The sequence below is a fragment of the Camelus ferus genome, chromosome 7 (assembly GCF_009834535.1).
Source record: "Camelus ferus isolate YT-003-E chromosome 7, BCGSAC_Cfer_1.0, whole genome shotgun sequence".
Lineage (NCBI taxonomy): Eukaryota > Metazoa > Chordata > Mammalia > Artiodactyla > Camelidae > Camelus > Camelus ferus.
In genome coordinates, this window is record NC_045702.1 from 2,723,418 (window position 1) to 2,745,858 (window position 22,441).

Consider the following 22,441-nt stretch of genomic DNA (forward strand, 5'->3'; position numbering starts at 1 on the left):
CACTCCTGGAAGGTCAGAGGGTGGCGTCACGCAGGTGTGGACCCGCAGGCTCACACAGTGTCACAGATACTTCCCACTTCTGGGCTCTGTTCCCTCCTTGTGGTAGCTTCATTCTCGGGCAGGCTTGCTCCACTGGGTGGGGAAGTGGCCACGGGCAGAGCCAGACCTAAATCCTGATACCTTGGAATCCAAAAAGCAGAGAGTCCCTCTCTCTCCCAGGACCAGACTCTGCTGGCCCTGCTGGGATCATTGCCCACCTCTGAGCTAGTCATGTGCTGGGGGATGAGGGGAGTATTGCCAGCCCAGGTCACGTGGGTGGAGAGACAGGTGAAGAGACGGGTGATCTTGTTCTCCCAGGACCGTTTGTCCCCACTGGAGCAACACGGGGTAACTTAATGAACACAATTGTCACAAAAATGAGGGTCTGGTGGAGAGAATCTGAAGGGAGGGTGAAATCCCCCAGGACGGGCAACAGCAGGAAGCTGGGTCCACCTCCAGGCCAGATGGTCGAGGGGAAGGAGTGGCGTCAGAACCCTAGCAGGACAGAGGTCAGCGTGGCCACACAGGCCCGGGAGGAGGGGCGGTCAGTGCAGCCCCCGGCAGAGGCCAGCGGCAGTGCGGAGGGAGGGACAGGAGCCCGGATCCTCATCTGCAGGCCTGCCCATGCAGTACAGCTCAGACTCCCCAGTGTGCAGTGTGAGGAGTGGGGATCAGAGAATGGGCCTGGGGCGGGCGGGGGGAGTCCACAGAGCACCTGAGAGGTGCTGCTGGGAGGCCAGTTCACAACGGCTTCACTGAGAGCATTTACCACACTGTGAATACTTGCTTGCACTTGGCTACACATTTTATTTTTATCCTTATTTGGTTTAATTAATAGGACATGGATTGTGAGAACACTCGCTAGACCAGTATAACAGAAGAAGAAAGACTGCTGGAGCGCAAAGATTTAGCACTGAGAAGCAGAACTGACTGCCAAGCTGGGGTCTGGGCACAGCAGTCTGGGTGGGCTCCTGGGAATGTGGTTCCAGGGCCCAGAATGGGGAAGGTTACTCAAAACCCAAAGACCACAAAGTGTCTTTGTTCTACATTCGGAAAGCAAAGCCTCTGAGTGATGCGACTGGCTGGGACACATGGCTCCTCTGTGATGTAGACATGGCTAGTTCAGTTGGTCTATGGGTTTCCTGCGGTGCTGTGTCAATAAGGTGTCCATCTGCCTCTGCTGAGAGGTGAGGGCTGTGGTGACACATGCTGACAGATGTCATCCAGCCAGGCCCAGGGCACAGGTATGGCTGCAGGGTGGCTGCTCTGGGTGGGGGTCTGGACGGCAGAGCTCTAAGGTGCTGTGATCCTGGGAGCCCCGAGGGGTGCGAGTGAGGAACAGGTTAGAGAGATGAGCCCAGTAAAAGAGCCCCCAAAAGACAAGAGATTCCAGAATGAGCGACAGACGAGAGTGGTGGCTGTCACAGGTGAGGCAAAGAACTGGTGCCGTAGGCTTGATTCCAAGCCAGGCTTCCCAACAGAAACCACACAGAAGGAAATTGTGCTCTAGGTGTCCGGTTGGAGGGACTAAGTTTGGGTAGGGCTAAAGGGAGCAAATTCTGGGTTATCTTAGACAAATTGTGAATTAATACAAGAAAGATTATCAAAATCTCTGGTAATTCAGATTGTGTCAGTAAGTCATATTGTGTAAAATATTGGAAACCATAATTTAATCATAAAATAGTTTTATACTTCTTAGATTGTATAAATTTTTAAAAACTACCAAAATTTGGTGAGATTATGGTGAAATTGGCACTTATGTGTTAGCCTACATACTAACACAATTGGGGGGGTCAATTTTTTATATAATATAACACATCCAAATAATTTGACATAGTAGTCCCTCTCCAGAAACTTCAGACCAAGGAAACAAGTCACAGTGATGATTACAAGGATGGCAGGGAAATACTTGTTATTACATAATCATGCATGGAAAAGCAAAGCATGGATTTTATTGTGTGCTAGGCCCACACCTAAGTGAAATGACATGTTTGCAGTAGGTTTCACCTATCCATTTTAGAAATTATAGTAAAGTATTTCTTATTATCAAATGATCCTTCTCTTCTTAGATTAATCCCACTTTGTCATGGTTGTTATTTTTTTAATGTAGCACCAGATTCCACTTCCTCATTTCCTATTCAGGATTTCTGAGTCCTCATTACCAGGTGAGATTAATCAAATAGTATTTCTTAAAAAAAAAAAACAAACCACTCTGTCTTGTTTTGGCAGTAATATAAAGCTTCAAAAAATGAATTAAGACATTTCTCGTCTCTTTCTATCATCTGAAACAATTTCAAAGGCAAAAGAGTTCTCTAATCTTCAAAGACTTGACATAATTTTTCTATTAAATTATCGGGGCCGGGTGTTTCTTGGAGGCATCCACCGATCAGGATGTCCAGGGTCCCCGTCCCATCCCCGGCTGGCAGGCGGGGTCAGCATGGCAGCTTCATTCCTTAATAACCTGTTTTTGTGTGAGGCCTAAGGTATTTCCTGGGAAACAGAACTTGAGGCTGGTTGCTAAAATGTAAACCCTTTAAAGTAATAGCTTCAGTCTTTAGAAAATCATAGGTTTTGGTTTTCTTTCTAAGCTCTTTGGGGAACTGAAAGACACCAGAGAAGCACCGCGGCTGTGGTGCCCCAGGCCGTCCCAGCGCAGGGGGTGTGGGGGATCCTGCACAGGAGTCAGTGTGCTCGTCTTCCTCGGTGTCTGCGCGACTCCACAGACCCTCCTGGCCATCTTTTGACCACGGTTGTGCCTCCCAAGCCCGCTGTCCCCTGTGCTGTCCAGCATCGCTGCTGCTGGCCGTTACTGGGAGTTTAAGGTGACGTGCGCCTCAGCGGACACTGTGTCCCTCTGCCTGGCCATGTGTGCCCTTTCCTAATCACTGAATCCTAACTGAACAAAGGCAAGAGCTGATTGACAATGATGGAAGAGCTTTGTGCGCGGCTAAGGAGGGGGTCAGGAAGTTCTCGGGTCCCTGCACTGAAGCCTTCTCTCAGCTTCTGTCCCTGCCCCACTGGCCCCTTGAGGGGACACGTAGGGCCGTATCTCCTTATGAGACAGACTGCCATACAGGGATGGATGCTACGTGGGCCAACCCTTTTTCCTGTTTCCAGTTAACTTTCAATTTACACGGTCATTTCCTGGGCTATCAGACCCCAGGGGAGGGCATGCTTCTGAGCTGGTCTCTTTTAAACAGCCGTTGTTCAGCCAGGGTTCGTTTAATTAACATCGATTGAGCCCTTTATGTCAGGCCCTGTGCTGGCCCTGAGCATTAAAGATGAATGAGACACCGCCTATGCCTCCAGGTGGGGACCCGGACAAATAAAGAGCAATCGCAACATTAGGGCAGGGACTCTGTGAAGTGCCCCTGGTCAGGCCGAGAGGACGCCCTGTGTGCCCGAGCGCGCGTGCGCATGGCCGGCGTGTGGCCACTGCCTGAGTGTGCGCATGCTGGCGGACAGAAGCCCGTCCTGGGGGGACTACCTCCGTCTGAGCCGAGTTCCCAGGAGCTGAGCTTTACACACAGAGGACCGCGGATTGTCCGCACAAGCAGAAAGGCTGTGAAGACCGGTCAAGAGAAAAGAAAGGGCGCTTTGGAGGAGGCACCAGGAGCTCGGCCAGTCAGGACCTTGGCCTCTGAAAGCCAGGGCAGCCATCACTTGGACCCGTTCAACCGTAACTTGCTTAACAGACACTGAGCCTTGCCCCGCGCTCATGGAGCAAGCTCACTTTAATTGTTTTTACAAAAGTTTTCGTGTCCTCCTAGCCTTACGTAGCCTAAGCAGGAAGATGTTTATATGAGGGTTTTTACAGGAACTGGGAGTCAGCTCGGTCCAGCTGGAGCTCCAACTCGCTAAGACTTGCTGGGACCGCCCCACCCCGAGCTGGGCATGCGGGGCGGGGCTGTGACGTCTGCGGACGGGACCTCCCCGCCTCACGTGCTTCCCGCCTCCGCGGAGCCGCCTGCGGCTCGGATGCGCCTGCGCAGAACCACGACGCCCTTGGCTTTTTCCCATTTCCAGTCCCCCACCCCAACCCCGCCACCCACCACCTGCCGGTCTCAGCTCGACCCGCTCCTTTGTCCCCCAGCACCCCAGCCCCTCGCCTGCCTTCAGGAGGCAGGTTAGAGATTTGTCCTCTGTCTCCCTGGCTGTCTCGGGAGGAAGCCCTCTGGGGGACAAACCCGGGGGGCTCCGTGCTTGGCTCGCGGCCTGACTCACCGACCCCTTCAAGGTGCGCAGGTGGAAGGCCACCAGCGAGTGGGGCCTTAGCGCCTCCCGGCTCGCGTCGAAGGGCTGCGCGCGGAGCGGGCGCAGGACCCCCGAGCCCCGGCGTGGGCACGGCCGGGCCAGGGGCAGAGCCCACCGCCGCCCGGGACGGCCGTGTGGGTGGCCAGAGCCGCGAGTACAGAGAGGCGGACGAAGGAGGGCCAGTCGGTGAGTCGGTGGTGAGCCCGAGGGGAGGCCCCAGGGGTTGGGACTTGGAGCAGGGAAGCGTCCGCGTGTCGCGTGTCGGGGGGAGAAGACGCTGGAACAGGGCGTGGGAGCTCCCGGGCACGTGCTGCGTGCGGCGCCGGCCCCGGGACGTCGGGGGCCTGGGCGGGTCCGAGCTCTGCAGGGTACATGGGCTGGACGCTGATGCTGGGTCTCTGCCGGGAGGCGATGACGGAAGCTTCCAGAGAGCCCCCAGCCCCGGGGAGGTAGTGTAGGGTGAGAAGGAAAAAGGCACTGTTGGGGGTGGGACTCGGGAACAGCGAAGGTCAAGGGCAGGGCAAGGAGGAAGGGCCTGCAGGAGCAAGAAGAGGTCGGAAGGTGGGAGAGGTATCCGGATCAGAGTGGCAGCAGCCCACGGAGGACAAAGCTCTAAGTTCTGAGAAGGGGGCGCGGCCAACCGCACTGACCCTGCGGGGAGCCGGGGCTGCGACCACCCGTCCTCTGCTCCCCGCCCAGACTCCTCCACTTTCCTCGTCCTCTGCAGCTTCCTCTGCAACCAGCTGCTCCAGGTCAGCCGCCCCCCCCCCCCCTGCGGGACCCCTCGCGCGCAGGAGTCACTGCTCCCAAAGAAAGAAACGCTGGTAGGAATGGATGCGACTTGTGGGGCCACTTAGCACGCCTTCTCGCTTCTGTTGGATGGAGCACCAGGTGTTCTTTGAAGCAGCGTCTTTGTCTCGGTGGGTGCCTCAGGCCGAGCTGCCATCAAATCCTCTTACCCAGCGGCCAGGAGTGGGCGTGTGGCCCAGCGGGTCAACAGGATGCTTGTCCTGCAGCTTGGAGCGCAGTGAGAGCAGACTGAGGAAACAGCCGGAGCTGACCTGCGCCCAGCGCTGGGAACCTTCGAGCGCCCTGCGGCCTTCCGCCTGCTCGCCTGGTTCTCCAGAGGGGCTCTCAGTTCTGCAGCCCCTCTAGGCCCTTCCAATAAGTGTCTTCATGCCTGATGTGCCCGGTCGCACTGTTTGTCGCTAAAGCAGGCTGACTTCTGCCCAGCCCAGTCCTCACCAGCTCTGGACCGCTTCCCCACCCCTTCCTCTCTCTTCCTCTTTGCCCGCTTCACCTTCTGTCTTGCATTTCTTACTGTAAACTTGTTCTGAAATGCAGAGAATCTGACAGGGACCCTGAGAGCTTGTTCTGGGTCATGTGGGACCCCCCCCCTCCCCTGAGAGTAGGGGGAAACTTCTCTCACTCCCCCAGCAGGAGGCGCCCCACTAGACCAGACACTGGGTGCTGCTCCCGGCCTGGGCACTTGGTCCTCTGTGGGCCTGGACTCCAGGCTCCTGGGTCCCTTAAGCCTGTAAGCCAGGTACCCCCAGCACACTCTGCCTAGCACCCTGATGTCCCCCCACTGACAGGGCCACGTTTCCACGTTTGCCCTACACAGAAGTCACCAACTGGAGCAGTGCCCCTCCACTGGCACCTGCACCTAACCTGGGGCCCAGCAGAGCCCTGCCCGGCACAGCTTTTTCAGGGAGCACAGGGAAGGTGGGGAGGCCATTGCTGGTGGACTGGTTTTCACTTTCCAGGTAAAGGTTAATTCTGCACACTGTTCTATAGGACGTCCTGGAGTTGCTCTGGAGTCTGGGTCTTGACAGCCCTCGTTCTCACGTGCTGTCCCAGCATAATTCTTAGGCATGCTCCTTTCAGTCTTAAAAGTGTCCTGGTTTAGACAAGAAGTGAGAGTCGCTCTGCTCAGAAGGCATACAGCACAGATGAGACAGAAGGCCACCAGTGGGACAGTCAGTGCCCACTGGGCCTTCCTCACGCTTCCGAGTGCAGGCGTGCCGTGCTCAGCCTCCTCTGTGCACGTGAGCCCAGGGCTCACTTACCGCTCACCTCTTCAAAACCTGAGCAGTGATGGAGTCCATTCGAGCAGACGTGCGAGAATGTCAGTTCTAAAGAAAAGGCGTTGGCTGCCACTGGGCGTGTGTGTTCACAGAAACGACATCACACTGCAGCATTTAAGTAGTGGCAGCCGGTCCTGGTCAGGCACCAGGAGCTTGTCTGCCGAGGGAGGCGCCTTACCTCACTTCTCCCCGCACCCACAGCAGGGCAGGGGAGAAGGGGAAGGAAGGGGAGGGTTTGCAAATGTTTTTTTATTTTTATTTTTATTTATTTAATTGAAGTACAGTCAATTACAACGTGTCAATCTCTGGTGTACAGCACAATGTCCAGTCATGCATGTACATACATATACTTGTTTTCTTTTTTTTTCTGTTCAAGGTCATTATAAGATATTGAACATAGTTCCCTGTGCTATACAAAAGAAACTTTTTAAAATCTATTTTTATATATAGTGGCTAGCGTTTGTAAATCTCAAACTCCCAAGTTTATCTCTTCCCACCCCCTGTCCCCGGTAACTTAAGATTGTTTACTAAGTCTGGGAGTCTGTTTCTGTTTTGTAAGTGAGTTCATAGTGTCCCCCCCCTTTTTTTAGATTCCACATATGAGTAATATCATATGGTATTTTTCTTTCTCTTTCTGGCTTACTTCACTTAGAATTATGATCTATCTCTAGGTCCATCCATGTTGCTGCAAATGGCATTATTTTGTTTTGTTTTTAATGGAAGAGTAGTATTCAGAATGGCCATCATTCAAAAGTCCACAAAGGATAAATGCTGGAGAGGGTGTGGAGAAAAGGGAACCATCCTACACTGCTGGTGGGAATGTAGTTTGGTGCAAATAGTTTTACAGAGAACCAGCGAAACACTGAAGACCGACTGCCACCAAAAGGCAAAGGAAATAATCAACAGAAAGAAAAGGCAGCCTACTGAATGGGGGAGATATTTGCAAACCATATACCTGTTAAGGGGTTAATGTCCCAAACATATAAGGACCTTCTCGGACTCAATAGCAAAAAAACTAATAACCTGATTTTTTAAAGGGGGAAAGGACTTGAATAGATATTTCTCCAAAGAAGACACACAGAAGGCCAACTGGTGTATGAAATAGTGCTGAGTGTCCCTCATCGTCAGAGAAATACAAGTTAGAACCACAGGGAGGTGGCACCTCACACCTGTCAGAATGCCTGCTATCAAGAAAGCAGGAGACAGCAAGTGTCGGCGAGGATGTGGAGAAACTGAATCCTTGTACGCTGTCCGTGCGGGCGTAAAGTGGGGCAGCTGCTCTGGAAAACAGCATGGAGGGTCCTCCCGAAACTGAAAATGAAGTGCCACTTCTGGGCATTTATCCAGAAGAATCAAAATCAGGAGATCAAAGCGGTGTTTGTACACCCATGCTCATGGCAGCACTCGTCTCAGGAGCCAAAAGGTAGAAAGACCCAAATGCCCATTGATGGATCATGGATTTTAAAAGTGTGGGATATGAACTTACTTGCAAAACAGAAAAAGACTCACCAACGTAGAAAACAATCTATGGTTACCAAAGGGGGACGGTGGGGAGAGGGATGAAAAACATGGAATGTACATTGTACAATGGAATATTATTCAGACATTAAAAAAGGAAATCCTGCCGTTTGTGACATCATAAATGGACCTTGAGGGCGTTATGCTAGGTGAAGAAGTGAGACGGAGGAAGATGAGTACTATAACATTGTGTGATCTCCCTCAATATGTGGAGTCTGAAAAAACCTGGATCCATAGGCACAGAGGACAGATTGGTAATTGCCAGAGTTGGGGGGAGTGCGTGGGAGACATGAGTGAAGGGGGCCAACGGGTGCAAACTCCCAGTTACAGGATATGTAAGCCCTGGGATGTGATGCATAGCGTGGTGACTGTAGTTAAACAACCGTGTTGAACATTTGAGCGTTAAGAGAGTAGATCTTGAAAGCTCTCATCACAAGAAGAAATGTTTTACCTCTTTGGGGTGATGGAAGTTAATCTATCTGATTGTGGTGATCATTTTGCAATATATATAAATATCCAACCATTATGTTCACTTGAAACTAATGCAACTTTGTATGTCAATTATTATATATATGTACATATCTCAATAAAACTGGAAAAATAGGTTTCAAAGAGAGAAGGAGGTCCTGCTATTTGCAAGAACGTGCTTGAACCCTGAGGACATTATGCTAAGTGAAATAGCCCAGTCACAGAGAGACGGGTGCTCCGTGATTCCTCTTATAAGAGGTACCTAAAATAGCCGAACTCACCAAGTCAGAGTGGGGTGGTGGTTTTTCAGGGGCCGGGGTAGAGGGGAGGGTTTGCTCTGTGGCGGGTACAGTGTTTCAGTCGAGCAGGAGGCCTCAGCTATAGAGACTGGACAGCGTGGTGCCGACAACAGGACTGCCTGTCACTTAAAACCTCTTAAGAGTAGATCTCGTGTTAAGTGTTCTTACTCCAGTAAGATAAAAAAATAAATTAACATACAGTAAAAAAAAAAAAAAAAGCAGAACCAAGGCCGGTCTCCTTCCTGGCCCCCTCAGGCACCTGGACCCTTCCGAAGGAGGCCTCATTCATGCAAGTAATGGACTTTTCTTCCTCTCTTGCTGGGGGTGTGGCGGCAGCAAGCTCCACATCTGAGCCACTCTGCGGGTGGGGGCCCCTCTGCCTCTGCTGGGACCACCCCTGCAGGCTCCCTGCACTGCGCACCTGCCGCGATGCTCCCCGAAGCGCTCGGCTTTCGTGTCTGTCACAGTCTGAGACGCCGGTATCACTGGTGTGCCTGAGTCCAAGCAGTAAAATGGGGGTAAATCTGCCTGTTTCTCAAATGTCTTGAAAGGAATGAAATGAGGTAATTTATGGAAAATGTTCAGCACAGTGCTGGCACCGTCTGCTCAATCCATCATTTATTCAGGAAGGTGGTTTGGAAGGCCTGCCCCTTCTGGGGTCTCAGCCCAGCCGGCACGTGCGGCCCCCTGACCTGCTCTCCCCGGAGGACAGGCTTCTGGGGGCCAGACTCAGCGCCACATCCTGGGACAGAGGTGACCGGCTGTCCTCTCGCTCGGTGTTCACTGCGTGCTCGTGGGATGCAGGGAGGCGTTCAGAGCACACAGTGGACAGTATTTGGTGAAACCAGGAGGAATGTGTGCAGTTCTGAGAGGTCTTTCAGAATTTCTTCCGGATTTCTGTAATGGAAGGAGGTTTTCCTTCTGGGAAGAGGGTCAGATGATTTAGATGCTTGGAGCCGAGGGCTGCTCTGCTGGGCTGGTCGACAGGGGTTTCCCTGGGCTGCTCCAACCACAGGGGTGTCCAGGGCCTGAGGGCGTGAGCCCTGGACTCGGAGGGGCCAGACAGAACCCGGTGTGGAAAGGCCCGGCGGAGTCACCAGCCCCCTGTCAGGGGAGAGCCCCGAGGGGGCAGAGGCGGCAGGCTGAGTTTAACCGGAAGTTCTGAGTGTCCAAAGGTTTCTTTCAAGAAGTAATCTGTAAGAGCTCATGTTAAAATGCTCTCTGTAGCTTTCTTATGTTCTCAACTAGCACAGCCCCCAAAAGAGCCCAACTTTTCATGTCTGTGAAATTTACAATACCAGCGAAATTCACAGGCTGTGTTCTCTCACATGCGTACTGTCGTTGCGCCTCTGGTAAAGTGTGCGCACGGGTGTGTCTGAGCAGGTGCGCGTGTGCACATGTGTGCACCCCCCGCCGCAGGGAAGGAGACACCAGTCTGCACATTGTACGCAACAGTTATTCCTAAGTATTAGGAAGAGAAATGTGAAGAGGCCGCATTCCACAAAGCAGTGCCCCGGGAAGATTCATGGAAGTGTCTGTGTGGATGTTCTAAGCTCTAAGAAGGGAGAGGGAAGCGGACACCAGTGGAAAAGCTCATTCAGGAGGTCTGTGCCCCTCAGTGTGGCTTCCAGGGAAACGCTTGGGGACCCTTCAGTCAGAGCAGCCACGCAGTGGGAACACGTGTCTCTGGTATTTTCAGTGTCCAATTCTCTCTTCCTTACAGGAACCAGAGCACGGAGGTGAAGCAGATCCTGCTTTTGCTTTTTTTAAATTGAGGTTTAGTTGATTTGCAATGTTGTGTTAGTTTCAGGTGTCCAGCAAAGTGATTCAGTCACATATATTCTTTTTCAGATTCTTTTCCATTATAGATTACAAGAGAGACAAACCCCGTTGGCTGTTGTTTTAATTCCCCCAATTTTACTGTAGTCTGCAGTGCTTCTCGGGGAACGGGGGGTGGGGAGGGACAGTTTGCCCTTGGGCGCAAGGCAGGGTCTAGGGTGAGCTACAGCCTGGGGACTTCCAAGCATCACTGATCATCTTTGCTTCCTGTTGGGAGTGCTTCACACCCTGAGAGTATAATTATAATCTGGTGTTTCTCACTAATTGAGGGTTAAAGAAATGGTAAATTAGGATTCCGCGAGTCAGCGGACATAACCCATTCCCTTGGCTGCCCCGCGTCTGTACCCTTTTCGCACGGCTGGGGGTTCCTGTCTCTCAACCAAATCTTACCTGCCTCCACCACCATCTCTCCCCTTGGTTCACGCTGGCAGACCCAAGCCGCCAAAGGGGGCGTGAGTGGCCACCATTGGCCCATCAAGGGCAGAACCAGGGCGAGAACCTAGTTTTCAACTCCCTTCATCTCCTGTGTTGTATTATTTCAAGGTGATCACTGGTGCAGTTAATCAGAAGTCCTGAATTTTAAAAAAAAAGTTCATGATTTGTCATCTTTGACAAGATTTAGGATAAAGCTGAGGAAGCAGTAAAGCACAGATGTGGATTCATTTTCTAAAAAGTCACCAAGGATATTTCTTTAACATGACAAAATATATCTATCTCAACCCCAAAACCCATATAAAGTTGGGTTTTTGTAGGTCATGTGTGTGTAACCAAGGACCCAAACCCGAAACCGAACGAGAGAATTTAGTAAGGCGTCGGGGCACAAACCTGTAGTGCAGCGATCATAGTTTTCACATTCCAAACACGATAAATAACTAATTGGGAGAAATGATCCTGTTTACACTGACAACACAAAACTTGAGATTATGAGAAATAAATGTAACAAGTAATTGACAAGGTCTGTACCAGGGATGCGTTAAAATACCCCTGAGGGCTACAGAGGACACTTCACCGAAAGGGCAGTTGTCCCGTGGTCTTGGGTAGGAAGACTCTACGCCTGGCCCGTGTGCGTACCGCCCAGATCTCCCCGTCAGGACTGAGGCGCTGGTTTCCTGAGCTGCTGGGAGTGTTGCCTGGAGCTTCTGTCCTCAAGTTGTCCCGAGGGCGCTGCCCTGCCCAGGAGTAGCCCTTCTCCCTGAGGACAGCTGTCAACAGTGACTGGCCAGTGCAGGGTACAAGGGCCGTGCCCCACGTGCCGCGGTTGTGCACGTCCGTGGAGGGCCAGCCCGAGCTCAGAGCCCCCATGGGTCGGCTGAGGTCTCTGCCGCCGTTCAGCTCCTCTCTCTGTCCAGTTCTGTTCTGTTCCATGGATCTGGGAGAGTCCCTCACCCTCTCAAAGGTGTTGGCCTGAGGAGCACACCCTAGAAGTTTTTCTGCATGCACATCTTCATCTTAGCGTGTTTCTTGGGGGACCTGGTTTACAACAACATCATAAGGTGTCATTTCTCCCTAACTTAATTTATAAAGTCAATTCCAGTAATCATAATAATATAATTTTGAGGTTGGATTAACAAAGGATGGTAGGCAGGATTTGTCCTATACCAGACGTTAAAACTGAAAGGCTTTATGATTAAATCAGCACCCCCCCCCCAGTGGAATAGATCAATAGAACGTAAGAGATAATCCAGAAATAGGTCCACATACGTGCAGGAACTTAGTACAATTAGCAGGGAAGTAGATTGTTCAGGAAACGATTTGTCAGACGTGTGAGTTACCTCCTGCTGCAGAAGAGCTCGTCCCCGCAGCCTGTGTCTTCACACCTCGCTGAACATGTATCACCTCCCACAGTTTCTGTGGGGCAAGAATTCACCAGGGGCTTAGCTGAGTGGCTCTGGCTTGGGGTCTCTCCAGGGCTCAGTCCCGCTCTTGGCTCGGGGGGCTTCAGCTGGAGCCTGGGGCTGGAGTGTCTGCTTCCGCTGCTCGCTCACACGTGTGCGGGTTGATGGCTGGCTGTGGGCTGGCGGCCTCAGCTCCTCCCGTGGGACTTCTCCACATGGCTGCTCGGGTGTCTTCACAGCATGGTGGCTGTTGTCCCCTGAACCGTGACCCGAGAGCGAGCCAGGCAGAAGCTGCCGTCTCCTTTATGACCTGGTCTCAGAAGCCACACACCCTCACTTCTGCCACGTTCTCTTAACTGGCAGTGAGTCACTAAGTCTGACCTGTACCCAAGGTGAGAGGAGTTAGCCTCCACCTTTTGAAGGGAGGAGGGTCGGAGAATTTATGGACATGTTTTAAAGCAACCACAGTGGAAAAATGGGTAAGCAGGTGTAAGACAATTGACTCCGGGATAAATTCCAAATGGATTAAAAATCTAGAGGCAAAAATAAAACCTTCAACTACCAGAAGAATCTCTGGGAGAGCTTTCCTAGCCTGGAGCTGAAAGGCCTGAGAACATGAAACCCAGAAGCCGTAAAATTAAAGGTGAAGAAATCTGACTACTCATGGTGCTCTTGCCATGCCGAAATTTGTTCCCTGTTTACAGTCGAAAGGCAAATAAAGTGGGGAAAGACACTTCCGAGTAATATCCCAGACCAGGGGTTAATTTTCATACTAAATGAAGAGTGTCCACAAATTGATAAAAATGAAGACCCAGGACTCAAAAGCGAGAAGAGCTTGAGGGAAAAAAAGAGGCACATGAAACAGGAAAAGACACTCAATTTTACTCCTGACGAGAAATGCAAAGGGAACTGTGTTGTGATTTCATTTTTCGCCCCTGATATTGGCACAGATTTGAAAGCATGATGACTGCTCCGCCTTCTGCCGTCGTGGGATTGTAAATCGACGCAGCGCTCCGGAGGGCGAGCTTGTCATCCTTACTGATTCTCACTCATACTCAGCGACCAGAGATTTCTACTTCCAGGAATCATGGATGGTTTATTGTGTGAGTGCCCATCAACAGAACGAAGAACGTTGTAGTGCAGGGTGTGCCCACGTTGCACACGCACTCACACAAAGGTGGAATTCTTTATACGCTGATGTGCAAAGAACACCACAGTGTATCATAGAAAGAAAAACAGTTTGAGTGTGCGTCAGTATAAACTGACCATTTTTTGTAGTGGGCTGGGTAGAGGCGTTGACGACCGCTAAGACTGTGATTAACCCTTACGTGTGTGTTCATTTTCCAAGTTAGCTCGATTTTATTAGCAGGAGAGGTGTCTCTGTCCGCTTCAGCGTCTGTAAATCACTGCTCACGTCCTATGTCACCTTTACTTCTGGACAGGGAGATTGTCATGAGGATGTTTCTCTTTAAGAGGCGTTGCCCCTCGACTTTGAAGCCCGCGAAGCTCGCTGAAGGGTTAATTCAGAAATGTGTTCACATCTGTGTCTGATGTTGAGACGCTGCTGCAATTCCAAATGCCACGGGCTCAGTACAAGCCAGTAAGATGGCGTTTGCGAGGGACAGATGCTTCTGAACAAAGGAAAGGGCAGAAAACGAAGCAGCAATGACCCAGAGAAACAGGTGGCTGCTGAATTGCGCTTGGGGGGTTTGCAGCCGCTGCCACACCGCACCCCAGACAAAGGCCCAGCAGGGCTGCTGTCTGCCCAGGCCCGGCTCCTGGAACCTTGGCAGGTGCGTGCAGACTGCACAGACGCTGGGCCAGGAGCCACGCTCCTCTCCCTCATCCCCCTGGCAGGGCTGACGTTCAGCGTCACGTCGTGGTTGGACTCAGACAAAACATCTCTCTGCTGAGCCCTGAGAACATGGCTCAGACTTGGAACGTCCTGAGCAACGGTCAGTCTGATATTGGTTAATCCCAAAAGGCTGGCCTGAGGACTCTCCTCTGTGCTGTGATGGAGCACAAGCCGGGACAGAGAAAGACTCCGTGAATCGATGGAAAACTGGCAGAGGTTGAGGGAAATTCACAGACAAGCAAATAAAAACATCCCTGACTCCAAGGCTGGTGCTCACGTGTGCAGGAGCCTCCTCTGTCCGCGGTGCATCTGCTGCTCGCTCCCCGCCCCCGGCGCCCTGGTCCTGCTCTGTGGTAACCGTGCTCGCCGTCAGGCGCCTCCCCGCAGCGCGAGCACAGCGCTCAGTCTCTCAGCAGAGGGTGCTGCAGGCCCGCGGCGGGACCAGGACGCCCCGCGGCTGCTCTGAGAGGTCGGTCAGCGGGCGGGCGGGCTGAGGACCCCCGGCAGGGCTGCCCCGCTTCTGCAGCCTCGGCCTGGCAGTCCCCCTGCACTGGGAACCTGAGCCCCCGTGTGCCACCCCGCCTGACCCAGCTGTGCCGCGCACACCTGCCCCTGGCCATCGCTGCTGCCTGCCCCGCGCGCCCCCCGCACTTGGAAGGGCGGCCCGGTGCCTGCCCAGCAGCGCAGACCATACTGAAGGCCACGGGCCCTCGGGGACCAGGACAGCTCCCATGCCCCAAAGTTGGAAGCATTTTCACAAAGCGACCATGCGTGTGAAGGTAGAGAACTCTGGGTCGGGTCTGCCAAACTGAGCCTGCCGGGGCCACGTGAGCAGGCCCCGGGGCCTGCGTCCCCCCACCCTCAGCCTGCCAGGGAGCGGCACTCTCTCCTGGGGGAGCCTCTCCAGCACTGGTGGCTGCCCCTCTGGAGTTTTAATTGCTCCCTCAGGATTGAGAAGCAGCTCCCAGAAATCTGACTGAACTGTCAGCTTACCTTCCAGTGGTGAGAGGGCCCTTTATTCTTTGGGGGAAGGCAAAAATAGACTGGTTTCACGGGGTCAGCGAGCCCAAAGAGAAGGCAGACCGAAGGCGGAATAATTATCAACGCGGTTTGCAGCTCCTTGCTGAACACAGCACTGGGGTAAGAGCTTGGAACGCGAGTGTAGAACTCTGGTTACCGCAGCAGTGTACACGCCGGGCAGACTGGATTGGGCAGTGCTTGAGTTTAGTTATCTGAGCATCGGGTCGTGCATGATTAGTGACAAGGCAGTCAGTGGTGGACTCTCAGAGCTGCAAAACACATAGAAGTTTCTAGACTTGAGTCTTTGTCCGCAAAGGGAAATAAGGTAGTGGCTCCATTAACAGAGGGCACAGTCGAAGGTAACCCCAGGTACCAGGTGCTGCCCACCCGGCCCCTCCCCTTGCGGCTTTTGCAGGGCGGAGCCTTCTTTGCTCAGAGCCGTGCTCCTCCTCTTTCAGCCTGATCTCACATCCCAGCTGCTCGCCCTCCTCCAGGACCAGTCAGTACTTGGATTAATGGGGCCTTTGGGTCCGAAGCTCTTTCCCAGGCTTGCCTGGCGTGCTCCCAGTCACACAGCAGGAGGAGCGCAAGGCTGGAGCACAGGCCAAACTCACGTCAGAATCACTTTTCCTTCACGCAGGGTGGAACCAGCGTCTGCCAGACCTGCCTCGTGAGTTCTCCGGAAATGAGAACGTGGACGGGAACTGTCGTGTATTTTGAAAGTGTAAACCGTAATGTTACTGTCAAACAATCTTCTGTAAGTCGATTCTCTGCTAATTCGGACCAGGGGCTTGGAGCCCCTGCAGCAAGGGGAGCTCATTCGTAGGAAACTGAAGGAAGGCATCTCATGCACTGTGAGCAGAGAGCCGGGCGCTGGTGCCGGGCGGTGGCCGGAGTCGGGTACCGTGGCCTACGGGTCCAGCAAAGAAGCTGTTCAGCGAATGACAGCCTCAGAACCAGCAGGAGTCTCGAGAACGATGTGTTTAGACTGAAAGCAGACAGAGCCCTAAATCTCCCAGGCTTGTCCCCAAGGGCCTGAATTCCACAGGCAGTGTGTGTGGACAGCTTGTCTCAGTCTCATGCTTAGCCCAGAGCTCCCCCGTCCCCAGACTAGAAAAATTCTTCTGTGGTCGGGGAGACTGTAAGAAGCTGGGGTTGGAAGTGGGAGGAGTGAGCCTCGCAGACTGGGGACAGGCAGCAGGTGTCGCTGGGTCGCGCAGCTGGTCAGCAGTCAGTGATTCTTTCAACTGGCTAATCTCCTGGGAGGAGTCATATGAAAGTCTGTCCAAGCTGCTGGGACAATACGACATCCACATGCAAAAGTGAGGTGGACCATACCTCACAGAATACACAAAAATTAACTCCAAGTGGACTGAAAACCTGAATACAAGAGCTTTAAAATCATGAAACTCAGAATAAAACACGGGTAAATCTTAGGACCTTGGATTTGTTGACGGGTTCTTAGATACGAGACCAAAAGCACGAATGATGAAAGCACACCTGGCACGTAGGATGTCATTAGCATTAGAGGCTTCTGGGTAGCAAGGGCCATTATCGAGAAGGGACAGCCTGTAGAGTGGGAGAGGATATTGGCAAATCATGTGTCTGGAAAGGGTCTGTTATGCAGAAAATATAAAGAACTCTTGCAACTCACCACAGAAAGACAGCCCAGTTTAAAAACTGGCAAAACCTGGCAACGGACGTGAAGAGACATTTCTCCAGAGAAAACATACAAATGGCCACTAAGCACGTGAAAGGGTGCTTCACGTCCTGAGGCATCAGAGAAACGCAAATCAAAACCCCAGTGACAGGTGAGGTGCCACTTCTCCCCTGCTGGGAGGGCTGGAACAAGAAATTGAACGAACAGGAAACAGCAAAGCAGAGGAAGTGCTGGTGAGGACGTGGACAGACAGGAAGCCTCCTGCTTTGCTGGTGGGCGCGTGAAGCGGTTCCTCCTAGTGGAAACAGCCTGGCTGCTCCTCAGGAAGTTGAACACAAGGTTACTGCAGGTCTCCGAGATTCCGACCCTGGGCACATGCCCGAAAGAACCAAAGACAGGGACTCAGACAAGTGCTCGTGGCCGGATGCTCACGGACGCCTCAGCAGCACTGCGCGCAGCAGCCAAAGGACGGAAGCAGCCCAAACGTCCGTCGGCAGACGGATGGATGAACTGCGGTGTGCTCGTACGCTGGAGCATTACTCAGCCACGTGAGGGAGGGACGGACGGACGGACGGACGCCCGCAGCAGCAGGGGTGGACCAGGAACTTGTGCTGAAAGTGAGAGGCCCCGGGCGGCAGGGCCCGTGCTGCGTGGTCCGTGTGGCGTGGTGTGCAGAAGCAGGAGGTGGATTGGTTGCCCAGGGGAGAGGGGAGAGGAAGTGGGGATTAACCACGTGATGGGTCCAAGGTTTGTTCGGGGGAGATGCAGCTGTTTTGGAACTGGATGCGGGTGATTCAGCACTAGGTGTGGCTGAGTTGTTCACTTCAAAGTAGCTAATCGCACACTGTGGGAATTCCACCTCAATAAAGAGAAATCGACACCCAAGAGCACTTGAAGTCAGAGGGGCAAGCTCAGGCATCAGTCCTTGTTAGAAAGTCCTCCAGGCGCCGTGAACTTGTCCCTCTGGCTGAGACCCACAGATCTAGGTGGAAAGGAATGTGGGTCTCCGTGTCCCGAGCGTGTCACAGGAGGGGAAGGGTGTGGCATACCCCGGATGCGGGCTCTCACGCGTCTCCGCAAGGACCCTGGCTGAGGCCAGGCGAGCAGGCCCACTCCCCTCCCTGCGGCGCTGGACGAGACTCTGGAACCACACTGTAGCTTGGCAGTTGAAGGGCGCCACCCACCCGAGGAAAGAGGACTTGAACTGTAATTAAAGTGATGTTTTGAGCACATCTGAGTTCAAGGGCTGACCTTAAATGCTCCATGTCCTTACGCATTTTAATTTACATGTGCTCACTCATAACATAAAATTCCCGCAGGGTGCTGCCGAGGGGAACGGGAGTCTGGCTACCATTTATTCATTAACAAATATTTCCTGGGCTTCTACTGAGTGCCGGGCACTGCCCCAGGCACTGAGTCATAGCAGTGAACCAGCAGGCACTCGACCTCTTGACGTGTTAGTGGGCGCACCACTGGCCCTGGTCCATGTTCTCATGGCGCCAGCCCACGTGACCTTGGTGTCTGTGTTTAGTTTGAGGGTTCTCTGTTGCTGTCCTCGGTTTCCCTCCGGCAGGTGAAATGACCCCAGGGTCACGGTTTAATTGCCGCATCGGTCTTTAACCATCTCATGTCACATTTGTATAATAATCTCCAAGAGAGCCCTCTCGAGCAAGGCTGGCAAACTCTCCCAGAGGGCCAGATAAAGGCCGTGTGGGCCAGGAGGCAGCACTGAGGCCGTCGGGCGGGCACCTGCAGAACTCTGTGTTGTGAACATTTGCAAATGGTAAAGCCATTGTTGGCTCATGGCCCTGGTGACAAGCAGCAGGCTCTGGAGGGTCCCCTTGCCAGAAGGTGGATGTGGCAGGTGGAGTAATGGTCTCCAGTTGCTGCAACCTTCGGTCTTGGAGGGAGGTGGGCTCTCCTCGTGACCGGGCTGGTTGTCACAGGGCGGCAGTGATGGGACCTCGAGCTCCCCTTGGGCAATGATCTGTCCACCAAGATCTCCTGTGAAGGGCCTTCATTACCTACATCTGCATCACTGACCTTTCATTGGTGATTGCCCAGGGCTTTCTCCAGAACACGATGAGATTTGCTCTCCTAGACAAAAAAAAAGCGGTTGGTGGGGAGGTAGGCAGGTGGGCTGGAAGGAAAAGGATTAAGCATAACTGGGGTTTTCTTGCGGCTTAGTGAGCTGATCAAAATTAATACTTTATCATTGGTTGTCATTTGTTAATAAGTTTCTTCATCAATGGGGCAGTTCAGTAGCTGTCTTTAATAAGCCTGTTTGTCCTATAACAGAACTTTCATTTCTTTGGGTAACTTACAATATTCATCTGCATGCCTTCCCCTTGGACTTTAAAAATAAGTGAAAACTTTGCCCAATGACAGGACAAAGATCTTTGATTGTACATGAATTAAAATTTAAAGTTTTGTCTCTGATTTCAAGTAAGTCGATTGAAGACAGATTAATAGGTTTAAAATGAAAGTTTCAAACTCAACTGAATGTTTGAGTCTAGAACTTCAGTAACCACTAACTGGTAAGGGAAGACTGTTACCTTCTTAGAATTGTACCGTAGCTTCATATTTCTGTAGTTAACTGTCTTCAGAAGTAACTAAAACACCACGATCTGGTCTTAATACTCATCAGCTCAGCGGTGCTCCCTGGGCCAGTCCAGCCTTGTATTCTTTAGTCATGAGTACTCCAGTGTTTTAAAAAAACTTGGCCAAAAATAATTTGTTATCGACCAGCACTGAGGAGTCCTCTGTCTCCCCCCCAGTTTCATCTCCCAGGTCCTTCATACAATGCATCATTCCCACCGTGGGCTGATGCGCAGGCCTTCCCGCTGGTCCGTACCGTAGACCCGTCGTCCTGGCACCTGTCGCCCTGGAATGCCTGCATCCTCGCTCATCCTGTGAGCCCGGTACGAATCTCAGTTTACTCTCTAATCTCTTCAGTGTACAGAATTCCTACCTCCTCAGAGGCCGTCAGTTACCTCCAGGTTGAGATCTTGGGTTTTGGCGAGGGGGTCATTGATTTATAAGGTCTTGTGTTCCGCAACCAGCTACGTCTGCTTTAACATTTATTATCCATATGTGGACTTTGCTGCTATGCCTTTTCCAGATCCTTCAAGTCTCACGCCCTCACTCACATATTTGAAGATGAAGTCCGTGCGGGCCGTTAGCAGGATGGGGGGCAAGGCCACCTGGCTAAGGGACATCACAGTCTGCTGAGATTCGTGTCACGAGAGAGGCTGCGTGGAGGAGGGTCCCAGAGGGGAGCCTGCATGGGCTGCCGGTCCTCTCTGAGCAGGTGGCTCCCAGGTCTTGGGTGTGCAGACCCCACCCCAGGGCCTCACACCCAGCCTGCTGTGTTCTCATCCCTCTGGAGCCCCTTGCGTTCCCCCCCACCCCGAATCATAGAAGGAGCTGGTCGCCTGAGAGGCTCTGTGGGGCCGGGGCCGGGGCGGGGGCTTACGTGTCAGTACGTTTAGGCCAGCGTTTCCCAGCCACAGCACCACTGACCTGTGAGCCCCAGCAGTTCCTCGGGTGGGGTGGTCCTGCACGTCCTGGGCTGTTACCAGCATCCCCAGACTCAACCCACCCCACGTCGCCAGAGCACCCCTTCCCCCCACCGGCCCCCAGTTTTAGCAACAGAAACTGTCTCCAGACCTTGCAGAAGTGCCCTAGGGGAGAGTCCCTTACAGAATCTTAGACATTCGCAGTGTGTGTTTCCACAGGTTTTGTTCCCAGAAACTTAAGAAGGTCATTTTACTCAATTTTTCCTGAACTTTCTTGTCTGTAGATACAGAACGCTTATGTTCATGTGGGAGCTATTAACATTTCTTGGAATTAGGGGTTTTATGAAGCACCTTGGAAAGGGGCCGGTTTAGGAGCTATCCCGTCCATCAGGGCTGGGCTGGAGGGCTGCGTGTGGTGCAGGGCGGGTGAGGAGTTAGTCGGAGAGCGTCCATCGGAGGACCCCCTGGCGCACGTGCAGTGAGGAGCAGCCTCGCCTGCCCTGCGCTGGGTCCTTCAGACTGTTCCTTCTGGTCCCTTCTTGCGCAGGTGGATGTTAAAGCAGAGGTAGGCCCGGTGGCTGAGGGCGTTGGTGTCAGGACAGGTTTCATTCTCTTTCTGGGGTGGGAATCTGTGGAGGAAGCAGCCTTGTCAGTGTCCTGGTGGGGCCCCAGGCCCCCATCCTACACCGAGATGCTCTCCCCCTGACCGCAGATCCCTTTGGGGACACTTTCTTCTCCTTTTTCTCCTTCTATGGCTTCAACTGATGTCTTAAGGCCGTTTTTCAGTGTATAAAAGTGTTGTGGGGAGTGTCTCCCCACCCCAGACCCTGAGAACGGCCTGGAATCTGCAGAGGGGAGCAGGGCTGGAGTTGTTGGTCGGCAGCCTCTTATCCAGGCAAAGCCCTGCACACGCACTCAGCACCGGCGAGTCTCAGCTGGGCCTTCCCGTGACGTGTCAGAAGAGCCTTTTCTCCTGTGGAGCTTGGGCCCAGGCAGGAAGAGATTTGGGTTTGACAAGTTGTTCTACTTCATAAAAATGTACTTCTTCTGCCCTACATGGAGCAGTCAGGGAAACCAGATGTATCCCTTTGAATATTTATGGTCTCACAGCTTCTTCCATGAATAATTCATCACACGTTGTACTGTCTACCCATCAACAGGGCTGCACAGGCGAGCAGGATCAGAACCCCCTCCCTCCCCCTGGACGTCCCAGTACCCGAAGCAGACAGATGGGGAGCTGCACTGCCTTGCTTGGATCACCCTGTGCAAGATGATAAAACACACTTTGTTGGAATTTTCTGCAACAAGCCTTCATTACTGTAATAAATCACAGGGTTGGGGGAGGCGGCAGTCATCAGGAAAGAAGCATTGCTTCCCAGCCAAACTTCTCAGAGGAACATTTGGCTGCTTTTGTCGTTGTGGGGCCAAATATTGTTGCTAAATTAGTCTGTTTTACATACATAAGGAAGCTTTCTGCCCCGTACAAGTTAGCTCTGTCTCCAGCTTCTGTAGCTCTCAAAATTGCAAACACCTTTGTTTCTGATTCTAAATCGTGATCGCCGCAAGAATGTCAGAAGATATTTTAAAAGTTCAGATAAAAAGTCACCTGTAATCCTACATGTAGAGATCAGTACCCTGTATGTCTCGCTTTATAACTTTCTAGGATATACAGCCCTATGTGCATAAATATGTACTTCAAATCAGAAGTAGTGTCACTACTGTAAGCTCTTGTCAGTTCTTTCAGTAGAGACGCATCGTGGTCCTCAGTTTCCTGTAATTCACACGCGGTGTGACGGCTTCATGACCTTCCATTGTATGTATCGTTCTCTCATCAAATTCCCTACTGATTAATAACAACATTACTTCCACTTTTCTCTGTTCTTAAAACAGCGCTGTGATGAGTGCTCTGGTGTTGCGATGTCGTGTGATGGGAGTCCCTTCTCCGCTAGTGCCTCCGTCCCCATCCTGTTGGGCGAATGTCTGCGCCTGCACATCTCACCTCGTCCATCTTCGGTCCAGTGGATGTGGGCCGGCAGGTGATGACGTTTC

General features: G+C 52.5%; 1 long non-coding RNA gene across 1 annotated transcript; it reads left to right on the plus strand.

Moving 5' to 3' along the window:
* Positions 1-4,089: 4,089 nt before the first annotated feature.
* On the plus strand, positions 4,090-22,132 carry LOC116664766. Its single transcript, XR_004321185.1, has 3 exons — positions 4,090-4,479; positions 19,652-19,795; positions 21,553-22,132. It is a non-coding gene; the product is annotated as an uncharacterized LOC116664766 (long non-coding RNA).
* Positions 22,133-22,441: the final 309 nt, after the last annotated feature.